Raw genomic sequence first — 26,309 nt, forward strand, 5'->3', positions numbered from 1 at the left:
TGCGCTACACTCGTACTTGTTCAGTGAGTGGCATCAGTGATGGTAAATGTAGGGAAAATTCCCTACATGTAGGGATTTTTGTCGAAAAATGTGGGTGTAGGGAAGAGAAGGACAGATTTTGTTAAATTCTGTAAATGTAAGGAATTTTCAAGAATGACAGGAAAAAAATTGAAATAGCGGGAAAAATTACAAAAGTTCATTTAAAATAAAAATCCGCAGTAAGGTTTCATGCCAGATTTTTTTTCTTTATGGCAGAATACTTTTAAAAGCCGTAATACGGCAACATTGCCGTTTTTTCTTCGTTAGCGCTAACGCGATTTTTTCTTCGCGCGAAAATTGTTAGTTTTCTGGTGCTTTTCACTTTTGAAATAAGTTTGCAAATAATTTAGTTTAAGCTGTTTTTATATTTAAAATGCAAATATACATATATATGAGTTCCCCCTGTTCGACTGACTCTTCGGAGGAACACCAAAAAAAACAATGCAAGTATCGGAAACAAAAGTTCAATAAGAAGTGGCTTGCCGACGACAATTTTAGTGGCTGGTTGGAAGCTGTGGCTAACGATCCATTCAAATGAAAATGCGCCGAATTAGAAATGCACCAAAAAAAACATAAAGGCAATAAAAAATACACCTAAAATAAACATATTTTTTTAAGAAAAAATCGAGTAAACCAAATGGTTCCAGAAATTTCGAATTAAGACTTAGCATGTTCTTCGCTGAGCATAATGTCGCGCTGCAAGTGGTGAACCATTTAATCCTACTCTTAAAAGAAACCGTGCCAGATTCTGAAAAAATAAAAACTCTGCCTTGCTTTAAACAGAACTGAATGTAATGAAAAAGTCTAATTTTTAGTCTATTTGCTGAATTTTTCTTTACATTTGTGTTTATAATATAATAAATATGTGTACTTATATATATTTAAAATAAAATTTGTTTTTATTATAAAGTGTCAAAATAGCACCAAGTCCAAAACTTAAGCAAATAATTCAATTTCGACGTTGCAAGTGCCTCAGTATAGTGTAAACACAGAAGAAAAAAAATGTAGGGAATTGTATAGGGAACATTTTTTGTAAGCGTAGGGAAAAGTAGAGAATTTTTTTGGGCTGTGTAGGGATTTTTCAAAAAATCATTTACCATCACTGGTGGCATGAAGCATTTGGTACTTTCGTTTTTACGGGATAGATGCACAAATTTTCAGCCACGAATCTGGTGTCTAACAAAAGCAGTGGTACTAATAAATTTAGCTGAAGTTTTAAGGTCATCACGCTATGTTTGGGATCTGCTCGCTTGATGAACAATTTGCATGTGAAAGCAACAACAAAGTTATCGGGCAAGATTCGCCGCAAGTGAGAATGGTAAGAAATTCGCTGTCGAATAGAAGTAGCTAGAATACAACTACAGGAAGGTTCTCTGTAACAGGAACTTATGTATACAATCTACATAAAGAGCGATGGTTTGGTCTAGAACGCTGCAGAACTGCAAAGTGTTTTGTGACAAGTCCGAACAGAAAACTGCCAAACTTTCTACTAAAACTTGGAAGGAAAAAAGTTCGGTTGATGGTCGGTATTATTACAGGACACAACTCATGCAGTCCAGTCAGTATATGACCACCAATGGAATCATTGAGAACCCAATGTGCCTGTCATGCTTGGAGGAGGCGGTTAGCACTGAGCACTTTATCTGTGAGTGTCCTGCCTTTGCTAGAGCACGGCTACGAGTTTTGGGTTCCGATGTCATGAGAATGAGTAATATTCGTTCTCTAAAACTGGAGGATTTTTACAGATTTGCCAAAGAATCTGGAAAATTCTCACAATTCTCTATCTCTGTCTCCATTCTTTCCTATCTCTTTCTCTGATACTTTTCTCCTTCCTCCTTGACTATCTACCCCCTTTCCAGAGCTTTAAATACAATGGGCTCTTTAGCCTGAGTGTTTTAGGAGCCACCAAATCTCCTGGTGCTCCTTGGCTCGACATTTTCAAATTTCAATTTCAACAGGAACTTAAATTTAAAATTGCGTCTGTGGTATCTTAAGCGTCTGTTTTGCTATATGATGCTGAATCTTGGACACTGAAAGCTACGTCTATGAATAAATTGGAGGTTTTTGAAATGTGGTCCTATCGAAGAAAGTTAAAACTATCTTGGACACAAAAGATTAGCCAGGCAGAAGTTTTAGGTAGACTTAATAAGGAAAGTGCAATAGAAAACGATTCCTGTAGGCAAAAGAGGCACAAGAAACAGCAGAGCATATTCTATGCCGACTAAATTACCTGGAAAATGGGGTTATAGATCCAAACCGCCTGGTAGAAATTAGGCCTACAGCAGTTTTAGGATTTATTAACAGCTTAAAACTCTTTGAGTAGGCTACATGACTGCACAATAGATCTCTTCAGGTCGCGGTGCACAAACAGCCAATCAGTAATATTAATAATAAGGAAAAAGAGCTTTTAAGAACAATAAAGCGTCGAAAAGTCGCATATTATGGGTGGACCCGAATACGAATTGTTGCAACTCATTGGGCAAGGCAAAATTGAGGGTAAACATGGCATAGGAAGGAAGTGAATGGTTTGGTTAAGGAACATAAGAGAATGGACTGGACTTCAAATAACTGCACAACTCGTAAACGCAGCGCGAATCGGTGAAAATCATTGTGATGTCGTATCAACAAAACATTAAAGTAAATTAATAGTTATGGGCTTGCAAATTTTTAAAATTTTGCATAATACTATAAAGTTGTCATCGCTAAAACTCTGTAAATGGAAAAGGCTAATAAAGAAGAAGGAGAAAATGGTTACACCTCACACAACTGGTATAACTCATTATTTTCAAAGCTGTCAAATCTTCTTTTGATATAAGACAAGTTTCATTAGACCGCGTTCATACAAGCAAATGTTATTTGCTTTAATTTTTTCCCTGTTTTTTGCTTTTTAATTTCCCTTACGGTCTTCCCGTTGGCACATCTTGTAATTGTTAGCTTTTTGTCTACACAACAATACAAGGTGAAGTCCAAAATAAATCAGACCGGCGTCATAAAAATGTTTTTGTCTATCTCGTGCCAGAGTTCATGAGTGGTGTAAGTTTCAGAGATGGTTGTGAGGACATAAATGACAAAGAACATACGAGCCACCCAAAATCAGTAATCACCGAAAACTCCATCGAAATTTTTTGTAAATTTATCAAAAATGAACCGAAATCATCGTCGAAATTCATGGAATCGGAGTTGAATATCTTTAAAACGAGCTACCACCCAAAAAATTGAGTTTGGACTAATCGAAAATCAAGTAGATGGTCATTTGTTTTTATGATTACAAGGCAATTGTCCACAAGGAGTTCGTGCCAATGGGCGTTTTGAAGCGTTTGTTGCATCAGATTCGTCCTGAATTCCGCGAAGGATGAATCTAGCGCTTATTACATGATAATGCACTATCTCATCGGCTCTTAAGACTGATTTTTTGACTAAAAGTCGCATTTTATCCATCAATCAGTCACCGTATTCGCCTGATATGGCTCCCTGTGACTTTTACCTCTTCGGAAAACTGCAATTGGCCATAAAAAGAAAACGTTTTGTGTCTGTAGAGGTCATCCAAAAGGCTAGTGCCGACATCCTGAAGAACATTTCGGTCAATGAACTGAAACACTCTATCGAAAAGCTTTTAGATCACTCAAAACAGTGTATCGAGGCCAGAGAGGACTATTTTGAATAAATATACTCGAAGTTATCAGAACAAAGCTTTGGACTTCACCTTGTACGTAACGCAAAGGGTATTGATAGAGTACGATCATCACAAATAATGAGTTGAAACAATCAAAGTTGCCCTGTATGAACACAGTCTTACTAATTTAGTTTTTCCAAACAAATGTAATTATTGGCGGCTCTTTTCAGTGCTCCCAACATATGATTGAAGAATAAAAAAAATCCACTGCCAACAACTAATCAAATTAGCTGTCAGCCAGTTCAGAGGTTTACATCTTCTTCGTCACAGCCTTAAGCGTTGACATAATTTTTGGTGAAATATTTGTCCTTTGGAGCAAATTCGCGGAATAACTCTGTGTTTATTTTTAAAATGTCGTACAACTCTACACCCGAATATGTCAAATTGCATTTCACTATAAGAATTGCCGTCTGCGTATTGACTTTTAATTGTCGATTTTCTTCTAATGCCCATTCTTTTTTAACGCTATTGCAACAATAGTCGCCAGAAAATTCAAAATATATTCAACTAATCTAGTTATCTCAGTGTAGTCACAGTTTCCATCATGAATATGTTTAAATATTTCGGTTCATCGATTTAGAACTCAAACACAATTGGCATCTTCGATATAAAAATAGATGATTGATCTGCGAATGGATGAAGCAACTGGTATAAATAAACATTTGTTGACAGCACTGGAAAATACCTAAAAAAAATTACATTTGTTTGGACGCACTTAATGACCATTAGTAAGACCGCGTTTTTTTGTCAACTCCGTCTGTTAATAGACTTTGTGCTCTGTCAATAGTCGTCGTGTTCTCGTTCTATTCCATGTTGTTGTTGACTGTATGCTAAGGTTTGTGAACATAATGGGTAACACCAAAAGAGAATTCGTAATGTTGAAGGAACAAAAAGCTCTTTGTATAAACTTAGTCTAATGAAGCTCTTTTGAAAGATAGGTGGCAGCGTTGAAAATAGTGAGTTATACCAGTTTTACGAGGTATAACCTTAATTGCTAGCGGCGAATATTGCTCGATAGCATTGTTGTTGCATTCACATGCAAATTTTTCATTAAGTGGGCCGTGTTGAATCGAAGGCGCCTAAAAATTAATTTGTATAATTAGCTCATCGCAGCAGTAAGTCTCAATATACCCACCTAAAGGCTATGCAGAACCATTTCATTAAGAACAAAAAAACAGGATTTATGGTATATAATTTTCACGGTATAGGTTAGTTAAGAGGTTATATACAGTTAGAGGGGCGAAAAAAGCGAATTTTTCAGAATTTTTTCTGAGAAAACTTTCAAATTTATTGATCGAAAAACTTGTGCGCATATTATGTTATCTATTAACTGTATTTTAAGACTTAGTATTGTAAAAATATTTATTAGGAAAGGAGCTACAGCGCTGACATTTTGCGGTGACTACTATATCTCTTAACTGGATCCTCTGAAATTAAAAAAAAAACAGGTTTCGTTAAAGTAATGTTAAATCTGGTAATTAAGAAAAGGAATAAACAAAATCATTTTTTTTGACATAATGGCGGTTTCTCAAAGAAAAAATCGATTTTTGACCAAAATTTCGGCCTTAAATTGTTTATAAAAATAATATTTATCAGTGAGAAAAAATCTTCGATTAATCACTAAAATATATATTTAAGAAGCTTTTGTTAAAATGTGAGACTAATCGGTTTAGCCGCTTTCGAGTAATGTTGGCCAACGACTTTGAAAACACCTGTTTAAGAAAAACGCGTTTTAAATTTGAAAAGCACTTTCAAGCACTTTGAAACGCCTTTTTAGATTTTCGTGTAACTTCGAAAATATTTACCGGGACGATATTAAATTTTCTTTGTGTTTTCTTAAATATGAGTACATTAAGAAAAAAAAATAAAAAAATCGATTTTTTGAAAATTTCAACTGTATATAGCCCCTTAAAACACGAATACTCTACACAAAAATAAATTCGATAAAAAGCTCATGATATTACTTTCTATGTGAATTTAAAGTTTTCGAAATAATTAAAAAATAATTTTTTCGAAGCAAAAATAGTAGGAAAATTCGCCCCAAAACTCATTTTTTTTAAGCATTTCCATTTTTGTTTAATTCATATAGAAATGACGTTAATAAACAAAAAAATTTTGGTTTTTTGTATTCAGGTCACTGACGCCGACGCTACAGCGCTCGCCGATTGAGAAGCCCCGCTGTGACCTTCCTAGAAGAATTTAGTGTACATCCGCCATTTTAAATGATTAAAACAAAAAAAAATTACATTGTTTTAATGTATAAATTAACTGTATGCCAATTTTGAAAAAAATATATTGACTTCTTCATTTTAAATAATTTTAATGAAAATCAGGGAAAGTATGGCCGTTTACAGGTATCTGTCCCCTTAATTTTCGTAAAACAAATTATGTTAAGGAAAGCTCTTGCGAAAATTGCACTACTTAACTACTAGGCCTGCCTACCTCATAAATATTACAAAATTTCTGAAACCCACCACTACCGACTATAGCTCGCCAAAACATTTTCATTAGTTCGTTGCGTGTTGTAAACACAAAGCCGACTACAGTGTTAATCTTCGGCTTTAAAGCAGCCACTATCACCACGACCACCACCACCAGCAACACCATCATCAGCGAACGACTACGCAGCCTACCCAGCCAATAACCGGTGGTGACGCGCAGCAACACAAGTGCCGAGAAACAACCAACTGCAGCACAATTTCTAGCGCTGCCATTCAGTACGATTTAAGCCGCCAACCGAATTGAATCGTTCGAAACGACGTCACGCAGCATACCTGTGAACGTTTACGAGTCGTTACAACGTCATCCTATAGTCGAACTGCTGCATATCACAGCCAAAAGTGCAAGCGCAAACCCTCCTCGTGCGATATTATTTTGGAGTGCGAGAGTGTTCTTTTTTCACTGCTTTGAAAGACGAATGTGAAAAACGAGGCAAGGAAGAAAAGGGTGCAATCAAATTTGTGCGCATGTTCAACTGATGATAACGAGAAAAAAAAAAAAACAAAAACAAACACAAGCGAAATAAAAACGCAATCGAATAAGTAAACGAAGTGAAACAATAATAGTCGCCCATAAAATACCAACAAAGCAAAATAAACCCGAGAGAATTTATTTCCTTTTCAGCACGCACCCCGCACACCGCACACCGCAAATTACACACGCAAGTGCTGCGGGCTTGTTTACATTTTTCGGCTACTCAAGTGTAGATTTCCTGTTTGTTTTTGTGCCGTATCGGAAGTGAATTAGAACGTAAAGAATAGTAAAATAGATTGGGATCAAAGTTGAAACCGGCTTCGAAAGTGGGAAAACGACTGTAGAAATTTGAAAATAATTTGCTATGCGCAATTTTGGCGCAGTGTAGCTGGAACGAAAACAGACTTGCGGTTGTGAAAATAAGAGTAAGAAAACACAAATTAAAAAAAAAATACTGACAGCGAGAATTTTACAAGTAAATTTTCGAAACGTTAACGGCAATTAGCTATAACGGTATTGCGAAATATTTTAGACGGTTGTTGTTTTGACGGGTTGCGCCACTTTTAAAGAGTCAACAATTTTCGTCAAGCATCATTTCGTTACTTTTTTTTTGTTTTTTCCGAATTCACCCGATGGTACGCGAAACGGCAGGTGCTTAGCAGTGACAAGTGATTTGATGTGTTGAATGTGCGCAATTGAAAGTGATTTACCGAAATTTGAATTGTTATTGCCAACTCATTAACTGATTATTGGAATTCGCTATTGGAAAGGTGCACAAAAGTAGGAAAAGCAGTGCGCAAATTAAAAGCTTATACGATTTGGTAAAGTGCGCATAAAAAGATTTTGAAAATAGGAAACAAATTGGAGTGATTGAAGAAGTTTTCGACTTGAATTGCTTTGTTTTTTGGTGAGTACAGAAAAAATCTTATAAATTTGCTTATATTTCTTTTGTTGCTGTGTGCAAGTTTCTGGGTGAATGGTAGGTAGGTGAAATGGTTGAAGTACCACTTTGGCACTAAGGCAATAGTAGCAGTAAGGCGTCGTTTTGGTACCATTAGAAGACCTCTAAGGGGCAGATATCTACTGCCGCTCGGAGCTGTTTATGTAATGGAGAATGGGATGGGATTTAGGTTGGCGTACAGCCCCACACTGTCGAAGAAAGGAGCAACCAGTGATCTTAGTCGTATAGCTGCCGAACCCGGATATTTACAGAGAAAGTGCTCAACAACCTTCTTTCTCCTCTGGTTGAATAGTCAGAGGTCCGAAAAAATTATGATTTTAAATAACTTTTTTTTTTTGCTAGTCAATTGCTTTATTTTACAAAAATGAAAGCATAGCATTAATACATCGACTTGACTTTAGCAAAATTTCATAAAAAATTAATAATTGTAAAAATTATCGCTGTTTGTGTGGTTTCTCCAGAAGTCCCTTGCAGTGATCATCACAAGTCCTTGGAGATTCATCTAAAATCAATCGGAAAAGATAATTTATTTTTATTAATAGATAATCTTGTGCCTGATCGAAACCTTTTTTTGGTGTTCAAAATTAAGAATATGGCGGCTTCAAGAAATATCTTTCAGATTTCCGAGAAAAAAACCTACAATCAATTGTTAAGAAAAAAATCGAAAATTTCGAAAAAAAATTCTCTGATCACGGCACGAGTTTTTTATGCTTTTCAAAAGCAGTATAAATTTTATTGAAATCTACCAAGCGGTTTTTAAGTTACAGTGATCACCAGTTCAAAAAACATAGTTTGGAGAAAACCGCATTTAAAGTTTTGTTTGAACGCTCCGAAGCGCCAGAGCGCCCTTTGTTAATTGCTGAATAACTCGAAAAGTATTTCTCGGATTCACTTCGAATTTTCACACAATATTTTTAAGATATTATACTTAAGAAAATGCAAAAAACAAATCCAATTTTTTGAAATTTCTGACTACTTCTAACGCCTTAGAGATAGGTTATGAATGTATTTCCAAAAAGGTTTAATGCAATGTTTTAAATTGCCTATACAAGTAAAATACTAAATTTTTGGATTTTGCAGGAAATATTAACATTGAAATCACATTAGGATAGCCCAAAAATATTTTCTTCTTCATGCTGCATTCTAAATTTATCCCATGACCAAAACAATGGGGTATCAATTAAACAATTTTTTTTTTGTTTTTTTTTTAGTTTTTTAATACGTACCTGTGCCGTCGACGCTTCGAAATTTGCCAGAAAGTCTTTTAGAAAAATGATGCGCTTTTCCGTAAATTTTATACACAACCTTTATAGATCGACTTTATTTAATTTCTTTCTAACTTTCCCTTCTCAAATGTTCCACAAATGAAACCTTACGCTTTATCCGAGTGTATTTCTGCAATATAAGACGCACAGCGCAAATAGGAGGAGGAGCTTGGTCACACATCCAAGGCTATACGCGCCAATTATGTTATTTAAAAAAAATATATAAATTGCTTAAATTATATCTATTATTATTATTTAAAAAATATATTTTCTACGAACTCCTAAAATTTAAAATTTTTGAGGGCTTACAGGACGCCTATAAAAAAATATTTTTTTTATAAAATTTTTTTTTTGTGATATTTTTTTATAAAATTTTGTTTTTTTTTTGTGATATTTTTGTATACAATTTTTTGTAATCAAATTTTTTTTGTATATAGCTTCTAATCTACCAGGCGTAACTACGCAACCTCTTTCAAAAATCGTAATAAAAATGCCGCCGTTTTCAAAACTTGTCAAACAGCATAACTCAAAACCTATTCAACCAAGTTTCGGGAACGTGAATTCATTTTAGTTGTTATCAAGGCTTTTGCATGCCCCTTAACCCTTTACTACATGAATTATTAAAGCGTTGAAAACAAAAAATTGTAGCACGGTGAAAATAACTTATAAAAAATAATAAAAGTTGTATAGTTCCCCATGAAAATATTTTATTTTTGTCAAAAAGTGCGCACGTTTCACTCGTTTTTTTTTTTGAAAATTCATCACTCGCATGTCAATTCTGCTTTTTCACCCGGCACAGAAATGAAGTTATTTCGAAATGCCATAAATTCATTAATAATTTTTTCAATTTTAGTTCTACTTTTGCACCTACTTACACAAAAGTGAGGTCATTTCGACAAGGTACAAGCGCTATCAGACTACTTTTTATTTTATTTTTTAGTTTTGGAGAGAATGGAGAGTAAAATTTCAAGGCCATGCAACGTTTTGGGCATTTTCGTTCCGCGAGAGAGAAAAAAGATAATAACGTTGAGGAAAAGGAGAGAGAGAGATATGTATCTTAGATACACTTTAGGTTATTTTTCCTGAGTTTTTCTTTGTGGTTGCTAATTTCCAGGGAGAAATAACACTGCCTACTTTCGGCGCTTGTTTGTTAGTGCAAACTTGTAGGAAATATATTTTTGGCGTTATATTTCCTTGGTGCCTACTGTTTGCAGCGTTTTCTGGTTCCAATTCTTTTGACGTTTTTTTTTTTTGGTGCCTACTTTTTGACGCTTATTGCTGTTTACTGGCTAGTGCTTTGTGTAATATGAAGTGCTATCCAATTCGGTGTCGGATTGGTTGGTATTGCCTTGCGGTAATTTGTGCCGTTGTTGCGGTCCTATAATCGCTGCGTTTGTGCGGGTGATAAACCCTCGGAGTAGTGCGCGTTGTTTCCACAGTTTGTATCTGGCGTTTACCGACACCGGTCGACCCTTCTCCGTTATTTGTAAATTTTGTCTATTTGTATTCTCTGTAAATGTTGTGAAGTTATTTAGATATATATTCTTTCTCTCTCTCTCTCTCTCTCTCTCATTTTCTCTCGGGTCTCTCTTTCTTTGTCTGCCTTAAAAGTTTCACTTCTGTTATGGGTACTACGCTAATGCACTTTTTTGTTTTTGTAATCTCCAGAAGTTTCTTAATTTTACATATTTTTTCAATTCCATTGGCCGAGAGCAATATCAAGGACTAGTAGTTTTGGTACTTTGCCGATGGTCTTTTCCTAGCTGCCCTTCACTAAGTAGCCTACGCACGGCTAATCACACACAAAATTCATGCTTCAGGGATCGTGGATTACTTGCAAAGTGGTAAAACACAAAATCTAAATGTTATTGTAACCTTTTAGACCAGCTTAATGAAAAAAAAGAAACGTGAAAAATAATCTCGTTTGCAAAAGAAAAAAATTCTTTCCATCAGGACAGGGAGACTATACTGAATAACAAAGTATATTTCAAATCATAAAATTGTGTTTTTCTCATCGAATCGCAAAGCTTATTGAACAACATAGTATAACGAAAACGTCCGCACGACAGTCGGTTTTACGCAACCGGAACGACCCGGATTTATGTCCAGTCAAGGACCGACACTTCAATAGCATTCCTCTTAAGCTTATATGTATGGAGAATGTTTATGCTGATATAATAACAACAACAAAACGTCCGCACTTCTCGAGTAGAGCTGTTTTTTCCAGCAGAACAAAGCAACGGCGTACGAGTCTGCTCTCGCATGCAAGATATCTTCCAGATTTAATCCCGCATCTAATTCCTGCCACCAAGTTTGTGTAGGTCGATAGCTCTGGTAGCTAGTGCGACTAAATAGATTAATCTGTAATTTTAATTATATTTTAATAAATAATAATACGTTTGAGTAAATGGCTCGGCTGTAAGGGATTACTATAGTTGACCTCTTAACGCAATTCAAACTCAGCTCACCGCCAAGCCACTTTTTCATATTTGAGAGTCTCAAGAAATCATATTACGTGGAGCACACCAACAAATTAGAGAAATGTTCAGCAAAGTGTATTGAAAAATTAAACAAATTAAACTTGCATTTCTTTTGCCGCATAGAGCGTTCCCTATTAAATTCTCAGTCACTAGCAGCACTCTGTACTCAATACTCCACACTCAGTTCACTCAGTTCTCGCTATAATCATTTCTCCAGTCGTAGACAACACTAAATAGCGCAATTCCCCTCTACTCACATGTAATATGGCATAACAACAAAACGGAAATCCCGAAATTTACTCAATCATAAAAGTATACCGTTGTCAAACTGGTATCAAACGATCTTTACCGCTTACAAGCCATTCGCCAGCAACTTATCAATGCATTCAAATCATTCATTCATTCTTCCAACGATATTCTAGTAAGATTTCTTTGAATTTTGGATCAATTGTTATGCCATACCCATACCACTAATGAGATTTCGTAACGAATCAACGGCATACGTAATGCCAACAAAGATTCTTATAAGTTTTAATAAGATAATGTCGTCTTCATTGGCATTCGACAATTACCATAACAAAAGCTAAGGTGTGTATTTGTGTTTTTGTTATGGTCTTAATCACTAAATTTATAACAAATGGAAGAGTATTAGAATTTCGGCATTTCGTTGGCGAGTTGAAAGACACTTCAAGTTTGTGGTGGAAAGAAAGAAATGCTCAAATTTGTTCGACTTCAATGAAGTTCTATAGCAAATCAACATGTTTCTAGTGTCGAAAGAATCTAATTTTTCATGAATGTAGTAGTTGCATATAAACCAACATTCATATAAGTACATGTGTATGTGTGTGTGTATATGCATGCGCCCTTCCTTGGCTTCCTGTTTCTCATCGGTTTACGTGACTTGCTTGCAAGAGTGGAGTTATGACATTCTACTTTTATATGGATGACATGGAACGATCACGTTTATTTGCGCAAATGTGACTGCTAAGTATGACGAGTAGCTGTTGAATAAATTTGTTGTACTCGCATATGAAGGCTGTATAGGTATGTGTAATGTGTTGTTGTATGTCAGCACTAATTGCAAGAAAGGTTGCGCGGCTTGAAAGCGAGCTGCTGTCGTTAATCGAATGAGCATTTCATTCATTGGAAATAAAACAACAGATGATGAGATAGAAAAATGATTAATTTTCATACTTATGTAGGCATGATATAAGAATGCAGTATGTGCCAAAAAAAGTAATACCAGACATTAGACGTAGATATAGAAATCGTATTTTGTTATATTTTTTTTTATTATTATATTTATTTTTTTGCATTTGCTTTTGAGCCAAATAAAATGTTAATAAATGTGTGGAGTAAATTCATTGGCCATCATCCAAATCTCATATATTCATAATGTGCACCATCATACTTAAATTTTCGACTTTATGTGCATATTTTCTTGTCGCCCACTGTACATACTCACGTACGTAAATGACTTATTTGGATTGATACTGGAAAGGCGCGGAGAAAATGCAATAATTTATATGAGAATTCTGAGTGGAATATTGAAAGTCTGCTAGCGTCATAATAGGGGAAGCATTGGAACACCTGGCTATGAGTGGCTGCGCCACCTGATGTGCTGCTAATAAGATCATCAATACGCCAATATATGTACATATTGAAATACAGATAAACGCTTAATAATTGCAATTGCATTAGCAGATCGTGCGGTGGCATATTTTTATTGTTTCTTTTGTGCGTTTTTTTGTTGTTTTATTTTGGAATAATTTGAGACACAAAACGCGCTCTTTCGGTGCACTGATAAATTTTATTGGAAAAAACTAGTAATTCTTGTTGTTGCATGATTACTCATCTGTATCTGTGGTCTGTCACCTACCACCACTCAAGGAATGCTACTGAGAGTGCAGCTTAGTAGGTTTTGCAAGGGCTCAAGTAGCTTTGGAATGACTTTGGGGAGCATAAGTTCTAAGTTGTTAAAGATAATAAAAACTTGAATAATATTTAAAAGAACAGGTGTCAAAGCAAAGCTACTGCTTTTAGGTATGTAAATTATTCTACTTCTTCTTCTTCATAGGCTTAAATTCTGTTCTTCAACAATTTTTCTACAAGAGATGCAATTTGTTTGTTTATGTAAAAAAATGTTAGTTATCGATAGAGCTGTATGTCCAACACTTATTCCAGGTTTGGGCGGGCGTCCGGATGGTCTTATAGTCATCGGCTTTCCCATAATTCCTGATTTAGCCAACCTATTGTTCGACATGCGTAGGACAAGATTTCTCCATACCCTTCTTCGTCTTCGGCTTCGTTTCGCATAAGAAGTCTGCGACTATGTCCTGTGATTGATCGCAATGTTGCCATCTCAACTGTGTTCATTGCTTGTTGGGTTGCAGTTGTATCTGTTCGGGTCAGAGCCATTGATCAGAATCAGTTCTGCAGGAATCATAAATTGGATCAGCGATTACGTGTGCAATTTACATAAAGAGCGATGGTCCAGTCTAGAGCTCTGCAGAACTGCAAAGTGTTTTGTGACAAGTCCGAATAGAAAACTGTCAAACTTTCTACTAAAACTTGGAAGGAAAAACGTTCGATTGATGGTCGGTATTATTACAGGACACAACCCATGGAGTCAGTATATGACCACCATTGGAATCTTTTGGGATCGAATTTGCCTATCTTGCTTGGAGGAGGCGAATAGCACTGTGCATTTTCTCTGTGAGTGTCCTGCCTTTGCTAGAGCAAGGCTATGAATTTGCGTGCCGATGTGATGTGAATGAGTAATTTTCGTTCTCTCCATATTTTCCAGATATTTCGCCGTCCGAGTAAGACCTGTTCCGATCGGTGGCCCAAGGTCTAGCTGACCAGCAGTTCCATTCATATGAAGACATCAAAAAATGGCTTGATCCGTGGATAGCCTCGAAAGATGTACAGTTTTACCGCGACGGTATACGAGATCTACCAGAAGGATAGGAAAAAGTAGTAGCCAGCGATGGACAATACTTTCAATGATTCACTTGTAGCCATTTTTTCGGAATAAAGTTGTAATTTCATAAAAAACAGCGAGAATTTAGTTGCGCACAAATAATTAACAAGCAAGTCAAGTCTGTACTAAATTTTCATACGAAAAGGCAACAGTAAATAATAAAAAAGTTAGTAAAAAAGTATCACTAAAAAGATACTAATAAAAAAATATCAATAAAAAAATATTAATAAAAAAATATTAATACAAAAAATTTAATTTGGAGCATTTCACCGAAATCTCAAATTATTTCATTTAATTCGAGCAAAAATTTTAGCAAACTTTCACAACTACGGTACAATTGATTGGAAAGCGCTTAACCGTTTCACAGAGCAAAACAAAACAAAATAAAAAAAAAAAAAAAAAAAAAACGAAATCAGCGCCACAAAGCATGAATGCGCGCGCATGCGCAGAAAAACTTAAAACTCATATGGCGCTAAAAAATAGATGAAATGATTTAAAGCAACAAATGAGGGAAATGGCATAAAATACAAAAATATGAACTAAGAAAAAAAGAAATTTTTAATGACAATAATAAAATGTGAAAAAAATTAAACCATAACTAACGCTTTGAAAATTGAAGAGAAGATTATAGCTGTGCAAAATAATGTAAATTTAAAAGAAAATGCCAATTTAAAACGAATTTCTTACAACCAATAGGTGAATTTACTGTTAGTTCGGCATTTTTTTTAAGATTTTTAAGCGAAATTCAAATGGAGGGCAGCCTTTTTAGAGGTTAAAAAATTGTTTTAATATTTCCACTGCTGGAAATATGTACATATGCATACATATATATTCGCATAAGTTGCGCTAACTCTAACTCAAATTACTAAATGCGCTGCCTTTATAAGTTTTTTTATTAAATTTTTTTAACAGATATTCTTTTAACAAAAAAAAAATTTTGTTTTGCCCAACAGTCAAGGTTACTATAAATTATAAAAAATAGCTTAATTTCACACCTCTGACATTTCTACATACATATATACCACATATACATACACATAAACCATGTAAATAATTTAAGAATTTAATAAACAACAGATAATCTACAGATTTTGATGAAGACCTTCACTTGAGCCTTCAGAAATTCAGTTATATGATTAATCATTTATTTATTTAAATAATAAAATCTGTAAGCCTCTAAACAATATTGATCAAGAATACTTTTGAAAACTATTGAAGCATCATTTAAGCCCAGAAGCAAGTATTCGCTGGCTTTTGATTATTAATAAGTCTTCTTCTTCTTCCTTTTGATTGGCGCGCTAACCGCCCAGCCGATTTTGGTTGAATTCGACAAAGCGCGCCAGGCGTTGTGCTAATTGAATAGTAATATTTATACCAAGCATGTTCATACATACATACACACCCATATAGGTACTATGCCTGACACAAAGACCGCATTTTCCGCTTTGTTGCTTGAAAACTGACACAAAAAAGCAGCTGAGTGAGCGCATCTTCTTTCTGGCTTCTGGCTGAATGACTGCACAAAACTCGTAAGAATCTAGTTGACACGCGATTCTCTCAAACAATTGACGGCATTGCTTACAGATGTGCATATACACACACACTCATACATACATTCTTGTGTGTACTATATTCAAGTATCTGCAGAATGACTTGCCAAAGCGTTGGAATGATGAAGGTAATGAGCGATTCAAAAATAATAATACTCGTACAAGATTTTCATGAACTTGCAAGCCAAATCATTGAAAGAAAAATCTAAAATAAAAAAATTAAAATTTAAATATAACTTAACACTTTAAAAGCGGTGGCACATATTTATACCACCTACAGCATAAGTAAGCATAATTTTATGAAATCAGGTGACATTACATTCAGCTTTCGTCTATGATTTCGTAGAAATTGTAGATTGTAAATTTTTACATAGTAGCAAGGAGAACTTTTTTCCAAATCTGAAGGGAATGCATGAGTTTCAAATATAGAGGCGATCTGTCCAATAATGAAATACTTTTATTTCGCTGAAAATGTAAACTGTAACTTAATTACAAGCCTGCGCCTGCCATGAGCCCTAAATAAATTGGCAGTCTTCTAATAGCATAAGGATATTGGCTCCCAGTGTAGCGGAAACAAATAATCGAAATTCGAGGTTGCCAAGTGTGTAAGGACTAACTATCTCTATCTCTGTCTCTATTCTTTCCTATCTCTTTCTCTGATACTTTTCTCCTTCCCTCCTTGACTATCTACCCTCTTTCCAGAGCTTTTTAGCCTGAGTGTTTTAGGAGCCACCAAATCTCCGGGTGCTCCTTGGCTCGACCTTTTCCAATTTCAATTTCAAGTGTGTAAGGCCGCTGTAGCCGCTGATGTCGAATACAGTTCGATTTTCCAAATCTAAAAGGTAGGTTTATAAAAATTTCTCTATGTATATTTTTTTCAAGAAGTAAAAAATTTCAAAATAATTGTCAACACTTTGAGTTTGAATTCAGCTTATCAATAAACCTTACCATATATTTTATATTTTTTCCAATTTCTTGTTAGTTGATTAGTTTGTTCTTAAATGTTGAGTTTTCGGAGCCGTTAAAGATTTAAAAGCCATACAAGAATTTAAAGCATTAAGAAAGATGCAAGAATTTGGTTCAGTGTAAAAATATTTTACTTCTACGCAGGCTAATTTTCTATGTCAGCTTTAATCCAAAAGACAGGATATGTCATTAAGATTGCTTAACTTGATTTATTCAAAAAATTTGCATCAAATTTTTAATCAGAGTTTTTGAAAAAAATTTGATTTCGCAGTTCGATGGCCCATTAAATTTTTGTATAACAACGAGCAAATTTGAAGTGGTTAGAAAATTTCATTGATTTTTGATAATTTTCCTCCTGACGGTGTTGCATATTTCTCCATATAAAAAAGTCGTGAAAGTTCTGAATAAAAAAATTGAAATTTTTATGAAAATTTGAAGTGGCTTGAAAGGCTCATTGATTTTTGATAACTTTTTTCCACTGACGGTGTTGTGAATTTTCTCCATATAAAAAAATCGTGGAAATTCTGATTAAAGACTTGAAAAATTTTATGAAAATTTGTAAAAAATTTTTAAGTTTTATATAAAATTGAAGTGGATTGGTAAAAAAATCTGTAATTCACTAAAATGTGTTCACTTCCACACGATAACGGTATAAAAATAATTAAAATCCAATGCGAAAGTGGTGAATATTTTCGGTCGTTATAATCATCCCACAGTCAACTGGCTGGACACATGACATCAGTGCATACGCGTCCCGACTGTTCGATTGAAAATATCGTTAAATAAATAAATAATTAAAAAACAATCATGAACATACTGATTAAAAAGACTGAAATTTCTACGAAAATTTGTAAAACGTTTTTAAGTTTTATATAAAATTGAAGTGGCTTGAAAGTCTCATTGATTTTTGATTACTTTTTCCCCTGACAGAGTTGCGAATTTTCTTCGTATAAAAAAAATCGTTGAAATTGTAATTAAAAAGTTGGACATTTTTGTGAAAATTTGAAGTGGTTTGATGCTCATTGATTTTTAATAAGTACCTTTTAACCTTTAAACTTAGAAAAAATTGCGGAAATTCTGACTAAAAACTTCGAAATTTGTATGAAGATTTGTTAAATTTTTTTTTTAATTTTTGTAAAATAAAAAGTTGAAGTTTTAAGTCACTTTTTATTGAAATCGATTTTTGATTACTGTTTTCCCCTTACTGTATTGCGTAGTTCCTCCATATAAACAATTCGTGAAAATTCTACTTAAAAAGTTGGAAATTGGTACGAAAATTTGAGGTGGCTTGAAACATTTGTAAATTTTTTTAAATTTTTGTATAGAGTTGAAGTGGCTTGAAATTCTCATTGATTTTTTATTACTTTTTTCAACTGACGGTGTTACGTATTTTATTCGTATAGAAAAAATTGTGGAAATTCTGACTAAAAACTTCGAAATTTTTATGAAAAGTTGTAAAATTTTTTTATTGTAATTTTTGTACAAAGCTGTTTGAAATTCTCATTGATTTGGTATTACCTTTTTCAACTGGCGGTGTTGCCTATTTTCTCCATATAATAAAATAATCGTGGAAATTCTGATTAAAAAGTGTGACACTTTCAAAAATATTAGTGTATTGTGGTTTGTTAAACAATGAGCAATACTTTTGCAAAAATAAAAATAATGAACATTAAAAAGAATAGTCGAAACTGGTCAAAATGTTAGGAATATAGTTCCTAGTTTACCGCGTGCTGTTTTTTTTTTTTTTTTTTTTGTTTTTATGGAGGTGGCAAAAAGCAGTGAAAGCCGAGACTTGTCTTTCGACTCACCCACTAAAAACCCACCCCAGCTCCGTTTCCCTCCCGCGGGACGACTGTATGTATATATGTTTATATGTATTGAACGTCTATGCCTTTAGTTCTCTTCCTTCTCATTCTCATTCTCACGTGACTGCTGACAAACGACAACACAATACCGATTCCAGAAAATTTCGCTAAATTCAAAACAGGCAGAGTGCATGGGACACCCATTAAAAATGTAAGACCTTAATTCTCTCAATTATCTAAAAGTTATTACACTTTTAATCTTTATAAATATTCCAAAAAAAACATGTCTGCCGTAGAAAGTTTTATTTGTGCAAAAGTTTTATTTTTTTTTTCAACAAATGTGTATGCGTGTGAGTTTTTTTATTTTTCTGTACTCTAGTAATTTGTTCAATACAACAACGATAAATCAAGTACAAATATGGTTAACATTAATCACTCGTTAAGTTCTACAGACGTAAATATTTTTTGTAACGCCGGCAGTCATTTCTCATGGGCTTCTAAAGCGAATGGCAATTAGAGCGCCACTTATGTTGTCAAATGGGCCCACAAAATGTACATACATACATGCATACACACACATGTACGTACAGATTTGTATAGGAGTACGTATGTATGTATGTATGGCAGTAGACAATGTGAAGCTATTGTGCTTACTTGGCCGCCTTAGCGACAGACTGACTATTTATCTGTTCAACTAACAGACCCACTAAATAACCGCTAGTCGGCTACTGCCGACCCAGCTATGCTCCCATAACTAACTAACTAATAGCATATCTGAACTAAAGCAAATGAATGACTTCTTGATATCACTCCGGCTGGGATTGTGCATGCACTCAGCAGCACTGAACAATTGCTTTTAGTCAATTTTAACTGTGACTTTTTGTGTGCGCTGCACTTTGGTACTTAAACTTTATTTTATCTTTTTTTTTTTTGTGTTTTGTTTTCCTAATTCTAAGTATGTATTTTCTTTGTCACTATTTTCCGGTGCACTAATTATAGTTGCGCATTGCATTAGCGACACAGTTTATTGCAATGAACCGTTGACACAGTGCGCACTGGATAACGTTAACCAATCGACGAAAACTTGTAGTGCACTTAAACAGGCAGAGCGGAAATTGGATGCATTAGAAGGGAGTATAATTTATGAAGGATAGGAGGAGAGAAAAAATAATTTTTCAAGGCGAATTTATACAGAGAGAAGTCACTCGAGCAACAACAACATTTACATATGCAAGGGAATCGAGGAATTGTAACAAAGTCACGACCCTGGGAGATCTCGCACAAAATATAAGTAATTTGGTTTCCTCTAGAATGCGTATGTCGTTCTCAGCCGACTTGTTAAATTTTTTCTAGTATTTTCGTGTCTGAAAAATATAACCTACAAACCGTATTTAAAGGGTGGTTAAATTTCAAGGGCCCTTATATAGCTTTATAATGTGTAAATGGCCAAATAGTTAAAAATCTTAAGTCGCTGTATGTTACTTTTGCTTTTGGTCTTGCAAAAATGGAAAACAGTTGATAACATCTTATAGTTCGTAGTGTCGCTAGCCCGAAAATCGAGATATAAATATAATCGGCCCTTACAACTTTTTGGGTCTTTACCGAGCTTCTCCTTTTATTAAAGGCGTGCGTCTTGATATTGAGGGAGGAACCTGCAATTTAAGCCGACTCCGAACGGCAGGTACTTTTTTGTGAGGAGCTTTTTTATTGCAGAAATACATTCGGAGATTTGCTACTCTGCCTACAGAGGGGCGACCGGTATTAGAAAACACTAGAAAAATGTTGGTGTTTCATGCACGGATATCCGAATCTACGCACTTCCGAGTCATAGTCACGCACAAGCCCATTCGGCTACGATGGTCGCCGCAGCACTTTGATTACAAGTTATCGCGATTCCGCTGTATTTTTTTGTTTAAATGTCAATATTTTAATCAGCATATAAAGGCAATAAGAAAAAAACAGATCACTTTGACATTGAAGCCATCAAATCTTTCGTTTGCTTTCTTTACAATTTCTTCAAGGATAAGGATAAGTAAGGGTATCCCTATGTCATTATCTATGTACTCATCAGACAATTTAGTGCCGAGTCTCGCTAGTTCATCGGCTCTACAGTAACCCTCAATTTCGCGATAGCCAGGAACCCATGTTACCTTTAGGTGAAATGACTCAGCCATCTCGTTAAGAGATGTGCGGCATTTCATGGCCACCTTGGAGGTTGTCGACTGTTTTGGGAGGGATTTTATTGCCGCTTGGCTTTCAGTGAAAATTTAGATATCATTTCCGGATATCACATCACACTGTATCAGTATCGCGACTTTTATTATTGCCATCAGTGAAGCCTGAAAGGCACTACAGTAGTCGGGGAGCCGAAAACTGAAGGAGATCCCCAGATGTTCGGAATATATACCGCCTGCAGATCTACCGGAAGGAGGTTTAATGTCGCATATAATGCTTTCGATGGTGTGGTTGAAATGGCGCCGATTATCAGATCAGATCAGATCAAGGTGCTAGTCTTTGAACCTTGTTTCTTGATGTTCACACCCTTCTGAAGGGCATCCCACCATATTACAATACCATAGTAGAGAATTGGCCTAACCACTGCTGTGTAGAGCCAATGTATCATTCTGGGTTCCAATCCCCATTTCTTCCCAATAAGCCTTCCGCAGGAGTACATTGCGGTCATAGCTTTACGTGCTCTGCCTGCGACTGTGAGCCCCTAATTTAGCTTCCTATCTAGTACAAGTCCTAGATATTTTGCCCTTTCTATTACTCTAAGTGGTTTCCCTCCTAGGAGTATTTGTTGAAGAGGAGGTGTTTTGTGTTGCCTACTAAAAAGTATCAGATCCGTTTTTTCCGGATTTACTTCTAGTCCTCGACTTTAACACCAAAGTGCTAATCCGAATAGTAGTCACATACGAACCCATTCGGCTACGGCGGCCGAAAATATCGTTACTGTAACGAAAATCATTGAAGAGGATCAACATTTGAGAGATAAATTTCGTTCATGGGCCCATCTACAACCACAACATGGGACGTTATTTTATAAGGGGTTAGCCCTTAAGGCTTTCGAGGCAGTCGGTGTGAGAATTGAAGCTATGTGACCATCGGCGTTCGTTAAGAGCTCGCTAATTTCATGCAAGATCAACTAAATGGTTTTGCAGAAAATATATCTTTCTTAGATGAAGCTCATTTTCATTTGAAAGAGTGTATAAATAAAAATAATACCATATATAGGCATTGAAAAATTCCCTGCATTATGTTGAGCAGTCTTTTCATTCCATTCATTTCGTTCCTTTCGAACTGGTGACAACTGTACTCTTAATCACCCAATGGCAAGCACACAGTACAAAATTCTCACCATCGGCTACATCAGCGAAATTAGTGCATGCGTCGTGAATGGAACGCTGATGCTTTTATTCAACAAATCACAATAGCTTTTTCATTTGTAGGGAGCGAAACATGCACAGTATCACAGTTATTATTATGACTATTCCCTTCTTTTGTTGTTTTTTGTTTGTTTGTACCTATATTTAGTTCATTATTAGCTACTCAATTTGAAGTCATTATTGTGTAATAATGTATTTTCTATACACGCATACCTGTACACACATCGACATACGTGAGCACACATTTGAGAGTATGTAAATTTACTGAGTTTCCAGTGTTAGAAATTTATAACAACAATGCAAATCAGAGAATATGAAAGCATACAGAGAAAATAACAAAATAACTTAAATAATAAATTCATTTCTACTTATAAGAATATGAAGAAAATATTAAAATACAGTTAATACAAATAAACATAGCAAAAGTTTTATATTTAACTGTTAAATTATTAGTTTAACAAGAAAGTATTTTCGGTTTTCACAAATATTTGTTTATCGAATGTTACCGCTATGAGTAATTTTGAATCTTAAGCGATTAAATTTCATTTTGCCTAGAGACAAATGAACAAGACAATAACAATGTGACAAAGCGGCGGAGACACTTTTACTCTTAAGCACCGAATTTACATATGTACATACATACATGAAAAAGAAGAAAGTGTTTACGGAAGAAAAGAAAGATATTGAAAAGAGGCAACAGAAAGTTGTGGTAATCGAAATGCAAAGATCAATCAAATGTAAAGCAAAAGTAAAATATTTTTTACTGCTTAACGGAGTTGTAGATTAAGTATGATTAAAGACAAAAAGTTGTGAATAATGGAAAAAATGGTCGAATAGTCGGCGGGCGATCAAAATTGGCAAGCCTCTGAGTGGATTTTTGCTAAGAAAAAGTTGCACGAAAAAACTAATTGCTATTCGCACGTAAGAATGATAGATAAGAGATTGCGCCCATCAGAGAGTGCGTGACGTCACGTTTTTCCGAGTTGTGCAGTATTGCTAACCGAAAATGTGAAAATTTTGAAGTTTCGTGTTTGTTTCTTTTTTTAATTTAAAGTTACCGAAACTTTAAGTTAAAAAAACTGTATTATTTTACAAAAGAAGGTTAGAAAAGGCCACTCTGAGAAGATTTTAGTCCTAATGAAAATTAGTTTGTTCTTATAAAATTTGCTATTTTGAAAGTGTGAATTTAATTTTTTGCTCCTTTTAAGGTTATACAAGAATATTAAATGTCCCTCTCTCAACTCTTCTTAAGATTGAAAACCTTTTTGCACATTTTAAAAGGCGTTTGAATTTACTGAATGCGGATTAAAACCATAGAAGTGTAATCGTTTCTTCCGACCATCAATCCTTAGTGGGACATAGGGCATCAAGAGGTGTATTCATTGTAAAAATAAGCCACAAACTACCAGAAAATACTAAAGAAACCATACTGACATTTTTACAAAAGAGTACCTTATCGAGTTACATAATCTCAAATTTAGCAAATAAGTCGTTCTCTTAAAAAAGAGCCTCGCTTAACAAAAAAAAACTCATACATTAAATTGTACATAAGCATAACACATTTATTTAAAAAAACGCACACTTTAAAGACAATTTGTCATGCATACAAAGTTCTTTAAGTGATTCAATAAAAATTTGATGGTTTATTTTCTTTAAATAGGCATTTTAGTGCGTTTTTATATCCAAAGCTAGGCAACACTGCAGTAGCGAGAGAGAGATTTGACTGCCGAAAGCAGAAGAACACCAACAACACCTGCAATCGCGGTCAATGCGACCAGATGTTAAAAAAAAGTAAAGCTAAATAAAACTGAGTGAAATATTAAACTAATTACTGAAAAATGTATATTTTACAAAATTATAAAGATTACATTTTAATTAGAAACGGCTAGAAAAATGTCATCAAGAAATAACTAAAACTCCGAGACTAAATAACAAAAAAAAAATGCTAAATCAAGTTACGAAAATGGTGCTAAAATCACGTAACTCGTTGTCAAATTCGCAGAGCGCAAAGTAACGGTACCTCGATAGGCACCATCTCATTATTCATTCCATCATGGTTAGTCGTCAGTTGTCAGTTGAGGTTTGTCGCTACTAATCGATTCGTGTCGTAGTATTTTCGCGCGTTAAACTTCAATTAAAAACGCAACTTTTTTTTCAACTTAATTAATAAATATTTTGTATTTCACATGTAGACGCAAGTAAGTAAATTCTCAACGCTTTTTTCATGAAGCGGTGATTTGTATGATTCCACTACTTCACTACACTCAATGCCACCTTAAATGGAATTTTATGTGATTGTCAATCGATTAAAACTGGCAACAGTAAATCGACTAAAAGTAGCAGCAGTTAATCTCAGACTTTTATTGACTCAAAGGCATGCGGTGAACCCTTCTTCAATGCGGCCGCTAAGAGAAGCGGTGCGTTTGAGGCTCACATGCGTGCATACATACGAAATTTACTTACTGTGAATGAGCAGCAACGTCGCCGCACTTGCAGCTAAAGAACGTAAATCCTACAGACTAAACGAGTGAAGCGCAATCCAATGACAATGAATGACAAAAGAAGATATCTCCATACAAACTTCCAGAAGACAAGAGACTTTGTAAAGTATTTTGTTAAGACACATACATATGTACATGAATACAGATATACATATATGTACGAGTATGTGCGTTTATAAGTGCGTCAATGCCTTTATAAGTCCTCGCATACTCAAATGTATGTTTAGGCTCTGGGCGCATGCATCGAATTTCAATTAATTTCCAAAACAAACCTTGAAGTAGAAAAAACTCTACTCGCACTAGCACAATTTTAAAGTATGCACCCACAGGGGCGGCAGTCTCGGAATTTCGGGATCTCGGATTTCTTAAGCCCCGAAAAATAATTATTTTCCAACCCGGATTTTGTAATTTCGTAAAATGGATATGAAATGGAGTCAAATGAATCCCCTTTTATAGCAAAAAAAACAACCTTCGAGTGTATTTCTGCCCTGAAAAAGCTCCTCATAAAAATCATTTGCCGGTCGGAGTCGTCTTAAAACTGTTGCTTCCTACATTTGTGGAACAACATCAAGACGCACACCGTAAATAGGAGAAAAGGCTCGACCAAACAGCTGACATAAGTATAAGGCCGGGAGGACGTCGAAGACGAACAGCGATCTGGAAAGCCTTCGACGACGCAAACAGACAAATGTGAACCGGGTTCGTGAATTTTTGAACATTGACCGTCGTGCATGTCGAAATCCAAGGTCAAAACCATGCTGATCATCTTTTTCGACTCTCGAGGCATCGTCCACAAGGAGTGTGTACCTCCAGGAAGCACTGTAAACGCGGCATTTTCGCCACTGCAAAATCCTAACACACTTTTAAAACAGCTTTCATGCGCGGAGCGATGTTGACAGCACCGCTGTTTCCAGCGAACTGGGACCGGTTTCTAGAGGAAAGGGAAGGTCCAACGATCAATTTCCCCCACCTGCCCATTCGGTTGATCGCTTGGTAGACGCTCCGCGCGGGAAGGCTCATTACTTTTCAATCAAACCCTGTACGCGCCAGTTATTTTCTTATTTATTTATTTATTTAACAAACAGCACACAAACGGAAGGCCAGTCTACGTTGTTCCTCCTAGTAAACTTTGGCAACAGGTCTGGTTTTGTAATAGAGCAGAATGGCTGGCAGAAAGGTTTGGAATACGATTACACGCATACAATTCCTTTACCGATGGATCCAAAAAGACAGAAGGAATAGGAGCGACTGTCTTTTGCCCGCAGTTTGAACTCCATAAGTCTTTCAGGTTTCCTAATCACTGTAGCATATTTCAAGCCGAGATCTATGGTGTAACCAAAGTATGATAGTTGAATTAGCGTTGGAGTTTACTCGCCTCGTCTCTCGCACAAACATCTTTAACCATAGGCAAGCTGCTATTAAAGCAATAATGGCTATAAAGACCAGCTCGGCATGCGTGCCTGTAGATCCAAATTGGATGAGCTCTGCGAGAATAGACAGGTCATAATTTGCTGTGGCCCAGAGTACAAGTGAATAAAGGGGAATGAAAGAATTTGCGAGCTTGCTAAGGCAGGCACCCGCTTGCATAGGATGACTACGTTGAACATACTCGTATATCTCTCACTCTCAGTTTTGAGGACGGTACTAGACGAGCAACTAACTCTGGAAGCACAGTCTGTATGGAAAGTCTCGACCTACCACGGGATTGCCGAAAGTAATGCTACGAA

At 35.4% G+C, this 26,309-nt stretch overlaps 1 protein-coding gene across 1 annotated transcript in view; it reads left to right on the plus strand.

Moving 5' to 3' along the window:
* The first annotated feature begins 6,420 nt into the window (after window positions 1-6,420).
* The window catches only part of LOC128866622 (uncharacterized), a 146,121-nt gene continuing 126,232 nt past the window's right edge, over window positions 6,421-26,309 (plus strand). The window contains exon 1 of the mRNA XM_054107495.1: window positions 6,421-7,592. The gene's annotated coding sequence lies outside the window, so the exon portion shown is untranslated. The remainder of the gene's footprint in view (window positions 7,593-26,309) is intronic.

Source organism: Anastrepha ludens, chromosome 6, assembly GCF_028408465.1.
Source record: "Anastrepha ludens isolate Willacy chromosome 6, idAnaLude1.1, whole genome shotgun sequence".
NCBI classification, from domain to species: domain Eukaryota; kingdom Metazoa; phylum Arthropoda; class Insecta; order Diptera; family Tephritidae; genus Anastrepha; species Anastrepha ludens.